Below are 8883 nucleotides of genomic sequence, written 5' to 3'. Positions count from 1 at the left end.
AATAAAATCAAAATAGCGGACTTCCTCTTTGGTTTGGCAAATGGCTACATAATACTTTTTTGTAGGTCTAGCATAATCATACAATCGGAAATGCTTCATAAAAAGGTCTAGAGGGCGCTATTTATTGCAAATTGCACAATAAATCTCTGAAAATTCATGTTCATGACAAGTCTGATGTGTTTGCAAAGTTCCATGAGTTTTCATGTGTATAAAAAAAAAAAAGCAGCACTTGACAAACAATGCATTGCTATGGCAACAGCGTGTTACAAAATAAAAAACTTTCGATTACTTTGCATCTTAAACATCTTAAGATGAAACACACCAAGTTTGAAGACAGTCGGATAAATTTTGTAGGAGGGGTTCGTTAAAATATAACCCCTGAAAGTTTTTCCTTGCCCGGTTGGAGGGTTAGATCAGGGGATGTCGCAACTTGTTTGTGGTTAAGTGCTACAGAAGTAAATGTGTCTTAACAACCTCATGATTGAATGTGTTTTCAATTCTCTAGGATGTGATTGGATTGTATCAATTAAATGTTCTTATAACTGATTCAGTGAGTAGTAAAAATAGTGTGTCAAGTATAATGACATGAAATATAAGGAATACAAAAAACAAAACAAGAACCCTCTAAATTACACATTTTGTTCCAGGCTTTATGTGCGTGCATAGTTTGAGTATACACCTAGGTTTAGGCCAGGAGTGTTCAAACCTTTTGCAAAGAGGGCCGGGTATGGTAAGGTGAAAATGTGTGGGGCCTAATCAACCATTTAGTTTAGCCTGACATAATTTTTTTACATGCATATGTAAATATATATATGTGGACAAATGTGTACATATGTCTACAAATTTTTGTAGCTCGAGCTGCTTCGTCCAACTGGGAACGCTGCATTAAGAAGGATTTTTTTTTCCTTTGCCAACAGTGCATGCCACGACAACAGCGTGCGACGAAATAAAAAGCTTTCAATAACTTTTCATCGTCAACATCTTAAGATGAATCACACCAAGTTTGAAGATGATCGGATAAACTCTGTAGGAGGAGTTCGTTAAAATAAGACCCCTATGAAATGGCCAAAAAAATGGCAACATGTTCCAAAGTAAATCAAAATGGCAGACTTCCTGTTAGGTTTAGCATATGGTTCAAAAAGAGTTTTTTGTACCTCGAGGGCTGTTACATATGTCTTCAAATTTTGGTAACTCTAGGTGAAACGTACAGCCGGAAATGCTTCATTAAGTAAAAATTTTGAAATGCAAAATTTGATGCCCTGCCTCTGGCGGACTTCCTGTTAGGTTTAGCATATGGCACCAACAGGCTTTTTTGTAGATCATAGTCTGTTACATATGTGTACCAATTTTCGTAGCTCTAGATTAAACGTATAACCGGCAATACTTCAGATGAAACATGCCAAAGAATGAAGACAATCTGATAAGTTTTGTAGAAAATATGAGGCCTATAAAAGGCCCCCAAAAAATGGCTACAAATAGCAAAGTAAATCAAAATGCCGGACTTCCTGTTTGGCTTAGCATATGGTTCTAAAAGACTTTTTTGTACATCGTGGGCTCTTATGTATGCCTCCAAATTATCATAGCGCTAGGTGAAAGGTACAACCGGGAATGCTTCGTTAAAGAGGAGTTTTTTAGCTCAAAAAGTGATGCCCGGCCCTTGCGGGACTTCCTGTTGGGTTTAGCACAAAGCAGCAAGAGACCTTTTTGTACATCGTGGGCTGTTACATATGTCTACAAATTTTCGTAGCTCTAGCTGCTTCGTACAACTGAGAATTCTTCATTAAGAAGAATTGTTTTCCTTTGCAAACAAGTGCATGCCACGACAACAGCGTGCAGCGAAATAAAAAGCTTTCAATAACTTTTCATCTTCAACATCTTAAGATGAATCACACCAAGTTTGAAGATGATCGGATAAACTCTGTAAGAGGAGTTCGTTAAAATAGGACCCCTATGAAATGGCCAAAAAAATGGGAACACGTTCCAAAGTAAATCAAAATGGTGGACTTTCTGTTAGGTTTAGCATATGGTTCAAAAAGAGTTTTTTGTACCTTGAGGGCTGTTACATATGTCTTTAAATTTTGGTAACTCTAGGTGAAACGTACAGCCGGGAATGCTTCATTAAGTAAGAATTTTGAAACTCAAAATTTGATGCCCCGCCTCTGGCGGACTTCCTGTTGGGTTTAGCATATGGCACCAACAGACTTTTTTGTAGGTCATAGTCTGTTACATATGTGTACCAATTTTCGTAGCTCTAGGTTAAACATACAACCGGCAATACTACGTTTAGTAAGAGTTTTGAAACTCTAAATTTGATGCCCCACCGCCGTCATATAGTATGTCGAAAACTTTAGATTTTTTACCATGGTGTTGTCCCAGGTCTTGAGATGGTACATCCCAAGTTTGAAGTCAATTGGATTAACCGTGTAGGAGAAGCAGGCAAAAGTATGACCCCTGTAAATGTGCAAAAATTGGCCAAAATTGGACATTTAAATACTCATATCTCACTTCCTGTCTATTTTAGGGTACACACATCAAAGAGGTTTTTGTTCATCTGGATGTGCTACAGGTGCCACACAATTTTCATAGCCGTCGGACAATCGTAGCGGGCCAGGGATCTGTTTAACCTATGTAGGTGGCGCTATGGAGCCATTTTTCTGTTATCACCTATGGCGACTTTAAAATATCAAATTTTTCGCCAGGCCTGACGTGTGTGTAAAGTTTGGTGAGTTTTCGTTCACGTTTAGTGTCTCAAAAATGTGATTGTTTGCGGAAAAGAATAATAACAAACTAGAGCTGCGAGCAGCTATAAAGGGCCCTCGCAGCCCGGGCCACGTTGGAGTCCTTGCACGTTGGGGTACTTGCACGTTAGGGTACTGGCACGTTGGGGTACTGGCACGTTGGGGTACTGGCATATTGGAAGCAAAATTTCTTTGAAAATGGCATAATAAACGTTTACATGTAGAATATTTTTTTTGCCAGTGTGTGTCAAGCTCAACGGGTTTTGGTGATTGTTAAGACCTGCAAAAATCAGCGTCCTTTTTTATTTTTAGGCAATGAGTTGCCCTGATTGGTATTTTTTGTAAAAGTGTATATATACATCATCGCTCGTTGTACTCATTGCACAATGTTACTTTTATTGTCCAAAGGGGCAATCAAAAATGAATAAAACAAAATGGAAACGTACATACGTTTGGATCGGTGTGAAGCCAGTGAACAATTTGAGTGGTGGAAACTAAAAGAATATTCAGAAATGACTTAGTCGTCACACTTAGAATGAGTTTAAATTTTTTTGTACAAAATACCGTATGTGGTTTTTTTTTTTTATATAAGCCTCAAGGGCTAGGTGGCGCTGTATTTATAACTGAATGTTGTCATCGAGATACCTTCAGGCCTTGATTATAAGCATACATGTCAAGTGTGGGATTTTTTTTGGAGCATGTACCGTGGAGTTATTAAGCATATCCTTCATTCACGATATTGCTTTTAATGTCCACAGAGGCCATCAAAAATACATAAAAATATATATATGTTTGGATAAGTCTGATGCCAGTGAACATTTTGAGTGGTGGAAACTAAAAGAATATTCATAAATGACTTAGTTATCACACTTAGAATGAGTTTACATTTTTTGTACAAAATACCGTATGTGGGGTATTTTTTTTTCATGCCTCAAGGGCTAGGTGGCGCTGCATATATAACTGAATGTTGTCATAGAGATAGCTTCAGGCCTTGACGATAAACATACATGTCAAGTTTGGGATTTTTTGGAGCATGTACCGGGGAGTTATTAAGCATATCCTTTTTCAGTGCGAAACACAAATTTTGATGCCCCGCCTTCATCATATAGTATTTCGAAAGGTCAAGATTTTTCCCCCTGTCGTTGGCTCAGGTCTTGACATGGTCCAGGTCAAGTCTTAACTCAGTCAGATGAAACATGTAGGAGAAGTGGGCAAAAGTCTGCCCCCTGTGAATGTGAAAAAATTGTCAAAAATGGGACATTCAAAAATTCGTAGCTCACTTCCTGTTCATTTTAGCATATGGGTCCATTAGACTTTTTTGTAGGTCTTGGGCTCCCTCATACACCTAAAAATATTCGTCGTTCTTGCTTAAACGTACAACCGGGGCTGCTTCGTTAAAAACTTCTAGGGGGCGCTATTGAGCCATTTTTGTAAAAATAGCACAATCAACAATAAAATATTGTTCATTTTACCAGGCCAGATGTGTGTGCCAAGTTTCATGAGTTTCTGCGCATGTTTAGACCCTCAAAACTGGCATTGTTTTCTTGGCGAACAGTGCTTAGCCACGCCCACAGCGATTCGCGAAAACTCACAAACTTCGTGTTGTGACATCATGAAGGCCGAAACCCTCATCTGAGCAAATATGAGGTTGGTCCAGTTAACGTGTTTGGAGAAAAAATGTACAAGAAAATTCGTAAGAAAAAAAATTGCCACTAGGTGGCGCTATCAGTTAGATGAAATATAAGTCAGTAGATGTCTTTAGGGCTGGACTCTCATAAAATGTGTGAAATTTTGAGAAGATAGGATCATCTCGGTCAAGTTAATGCAGCTTTTATTTTCACGAAAAATCTTCAGACTTTGCGTCACCGTAGCGGCCACGCCCTTTCGCGAAAAGTTACAATATTCGGTATGGGGCATGATCAACATCTTAAGGCTTTTCTGACAAATTTTCAAATGGATCCCTTCAACAAGCTCAGCACAGTAGCTAAAAACGTAAAGTATGACATTTATTGTAACCACTAGGTGGCGCTATATGTATAACTGAATTTTATCATATAGATGTTTTCAGGCCGTGACTATTACGTTGCCTGAGAAGTTTGAGATTTTTTGGAGCTTGAACATGGGAGTTATTAAGCATTTGCTCTTTCTGGACAAATGAAATTTTAAAGGCAATATTTGATGCCCCGCCCCCGTCATATAGTATTTCAAAAAGGCAAGATGTTTTGCCCAGTTGTTCTCTCAGGTCTTGAGATGATAAATGCCAAGTTTGAAGTCAATTGGATGAAAAATGTTTGCAAAGGGGGAAAAAGCATGACCACAGAGAATGTGCCAAAATAGGCCAAAATTGGACATTAAAAAATTCATAGCTCACTTCCTGTACATTTTAACTACATGGTCCCAATAGACTTTTTTGTGCGTCTCGGGGTGCTACACGTGCCTGCCAATTTTTGTTGCTCTAGCTCAAACGTGCCGGGCTTGGTTTTTATTTTTCTACGCTAGGGGGCGCTATCGAGTCGCATTGTTAGGACGACTTAATAATATCAAATTTTTCGCCGGGCCTGAGGAGTGTGCAAAGTTCGGTGAGTTTTCGTGAATGTTTAGGTACCCAAAATCGCGATCGTTTGCGGAGAATAAAGAAGAAGAAGAAGAAGAATAATAACTAGAGCTGCGAGCAGCTATAAAGGGCCCTCGCAGCCCGGGCCACATTGGGGTCCTTGCACGTTGGGGTACTTGCACGTTGGGGTACTGGCACGTTGGGGTACTGGCATATTGGAAGCAAAATTTCTTTGAAAATGGCATAATAAACGTTTACATGTAGAATATTTTTTTTTGCCAGTGTGTGTCAAGCTCAACGGGTTTTGGTGGTTGTTAAGACCTGCAAAAATCAGCGTCCTTTTTTATTTTTAGGCAATGAGTTGCCCTGATTGGTATTTTTTGTAAAAGTGTATATACACATCATCGCTCGTTGTACTCATTGCACAATGTTACTTTTATTGTCCAAAGGGGCAATCAAAAATGAATAAAACAAAATGGAAACGTACATACGTTTGAATCGGTGTGAAGCCAGTGAACAATTTGAGTGGTGGAAACTAAAAGAATATTCATAAATGACTTAGTTATCACACTTAGAATGAGTGTACATTTTTTGTACAAAACACCGTATGTGTTTTTTTTTATATATATATATATAAATGCCTCAAGGGCTAGGTGGCGCTGTATTTATAACTGAATGTTGTCATAGAGATACCTTCAGGCCTTGATTATAAGCATACATGTCAAGTGTGGGATTTTTTTTGGAGCATGTACCGTGGAGTTATTTAAGCATATCCTTCATTCACGATATTGCTTTTAATGTCCATAAAGGCTATCAAAAATAAATAAAAATATATATATGTTTGGATAAGTCTGATGCCAGTGAACATTTTGAGTGGTGGAAACTAAAAGAATATTCATAAATGACTTAGTTATCACACTTAGAATGAGTTTACATTTTTTGTACAAAATACCGTATGTGGGGTATTTTTTTTTTATGCCTCAAGGGCTAGGTGGCGCTGCATATATAACTGAATGTTGTCATAGAGATAACTTCAGGCCTTGACGATAAACATACATGTCAAGTTTGGGATTTTTTGGAGCATGTACCGGGGAGTTATCAAGCATATCCTTTTTCATTGCGAAACACAAATTTTGATGCCCCGCCCTCATCATATAGTATTTTGAAAAGTCAAAATTTTTCCCCCTGTCGTTGGCTCAGGTCTTGACATGGTCCAGGCCAAGTCTTAACTCAGTCGGATGAAACGTGTAGGAGAAGTGGGCAAAAGTCTGCCCCCTGTGAATGTGCAAAAATCGTCAAAAATGGGACATTCAAAAATTCGTAGCTCACTTCCTGTTCATTTTAGCATATGGGTACAAGAGACTTTTTTGTAGGTCTTGGGCTCCCTCATACACCTAAAAATATTCGTCGTTCTTGCTTAAACGTACAACTGGGGCTGTTTCGTTAAAGATTTCTAGGGGGCGCTATTGAGTCATTTTTGTAAAAATAGCACAATCGCCGATAAAAAATTGCTCATTTTGCCAGGCCAGCTGTGTGTGCCAAGTTTCGTGTGTTTCTGTGCCAGTTTAGGCCCTCAAAATTGGCGTTGTTTTCTTGGCGAACAGCGCTTAGCCACGCCCACAGCGACTCGCGAAAACTCACAAACTTCGTGTTGTGACAGCATGAAGGCCGACACCCTCATCTGAGCAAATATGAGGTAGGTCCAGTTAACATGGTTGGAGAAAAACATTGAAGTAAAATCGTAAGAAAAAAAATTGCCAGTAGGTGGCGCTATCAGTAAGATGAAATATAAGTTTGTAGATGTCTTTAGGGCTGGACTCTCATCAATTGTGTAAAATTTTGAGAAGATAGCATCATCTCGGTCAAGTTAATGCAGCTTTTGTTGTCACGAGAAATCTTCAGACTTTGCGGCACCGTAGCGGCCACGCCCTTTGGCGAAAAGTTACAATATTCGGTGTGGGGCATGATCAACATCTTAAGGCTTTTCTGACCAATTTTCAACTGGATCCCTTCAACGAGCTCAGCACAGTAGCTAAAAACGTAAAGTATGACAATTATTGTTACCACTAGGTGGCGCTACATGGATAACTGAATTTTATCATATAGATGTTTTCAGGCCGTGACTATTAGGTTGCCTGATAAGTTTGAGATTTTTTGGAGATTGAACATGGGAGTTATTAAGCATTTGCTCTTTCTGGACAAATGAAATTTTAAAGGCAATATTTGATGCCCCGCCCCCGTCATATAGTATTTCGAAAAGGCAAGATTTTTTCCCCAGTTGTTCTCTCAGGTCTTGAGATGATAAATGCCAAGTTTGAAGTCAATTGGATGAAAAATGTTTGCAAAGGGGGAAAAAGCATGACCACAGTGAATGTGCCAAAATAGGCCAAAATTGGACATTAAAAAATTCATAGCTCACTTCCTGTACATTTTAGCTACATGGTCCCAATAGACTTTTTTGTGCGTCTCGGGGTGCTACACGTGCCTGCCAATTTTCGTTGCTCTAGCTCAAACATGCCGGGCTTGGTTTTTATTTTTCTATGCTAGGGGGCGCTATAGAGTCGCGTTGTTATGACGACTTCATAATATCAAATTTTTCGCCGGGCCTGAGGAGTGTGCAAAGTTTGGTGAGTTTTCGTAAATGTTTAGGTACCCAAAATCGTGATCGTTTACGGAGAAGAAGAAGAAGAAGAATAATAATAACTAGAGCTGCGAGCAGCTATAAAGGGCCCTCGCAGCCCGGGCCACGTTGGGGTCCTTGCACGTTGGGGTACTTGCACGTTGGGGTACTGGCACGTTGGGGTACTGGCATATTGGAAGCAAAATTTCTTTGAAAATGGCATAATAAACGTTTACATGTAGAATATTTTTTTGCCAGTGTGTGTGTCAAGCTCAACGGGTTTTGGTGATTGTTAAGACCTGCAAAAATCAGCGTCCTTTTTTATTTTTAGGCAATGAGTTGCCCTGATTGGTATTTTTTGTAAAAGTGTATATATACATCATCGCTCGTTGTACTCATTGCACAATGTTACTTTTATTGTCCAAAGGGGCAATCAAAAATGAATAAAACAAAATGGAAACGTACATACGTTTGGATCGGTGTGAAGCCAGTGAACAATTTGAGTGGTGGAAACTAAAATAATATTCATAAATGACTTAGTTATCACACTTAGAATGAGTGTACATTTTTTGTACAAAATACCGTATGTGGGGTATTTTTTTTATTTTTTATATAAGCCTCAAGGGCTAGGTGGCGCTGTATTTATAACTGAATGTTGTCATAGAGATACCTTCAGGCCTTGATTATAAGCATACATGTCAAGTGTGGGATTTTTTTTTGGAGCATGTACCGTGGAGTTATTAAGCATATCCTTCATTCACGATATTGCTTTTAATGTCCATAGAGGCTATCAAAAATAAATAAAAATATATATATGTTTGGATAAGTCTGAGGCCAGTGAACATTTTGAGTGGTGGAAACTAAAAAAATATTCATAAATGACTTAGTTATCACACTTAGAATGAGTGTACATTTTTTGTACAAAATACCGTATGTGGGGTATTTTTTTTTCATGCCTCAAGGGCTAGGTG

Source organism: Festucalex cinctus, chromosome 6 (genome assembly GCF_051991245.1).
Source record: "Festucalex cinctus isolate MCC-2025b chromosome 6, RoL_Fcin_1.0, whole genome shotgun sequence".
NCBI classification, from domain to species: domain Eukaryota; kingdom Metazoa; phylum Chordata; class Actinopteri; order Syngnathiformes; family Syngnathidae; genus Festucalex; species Festucalex cinctus.
The sequence above is the reverse complement of the archived record's forward strand: the minus strand, read 5'-3'. Positions refer to the sequence as shown.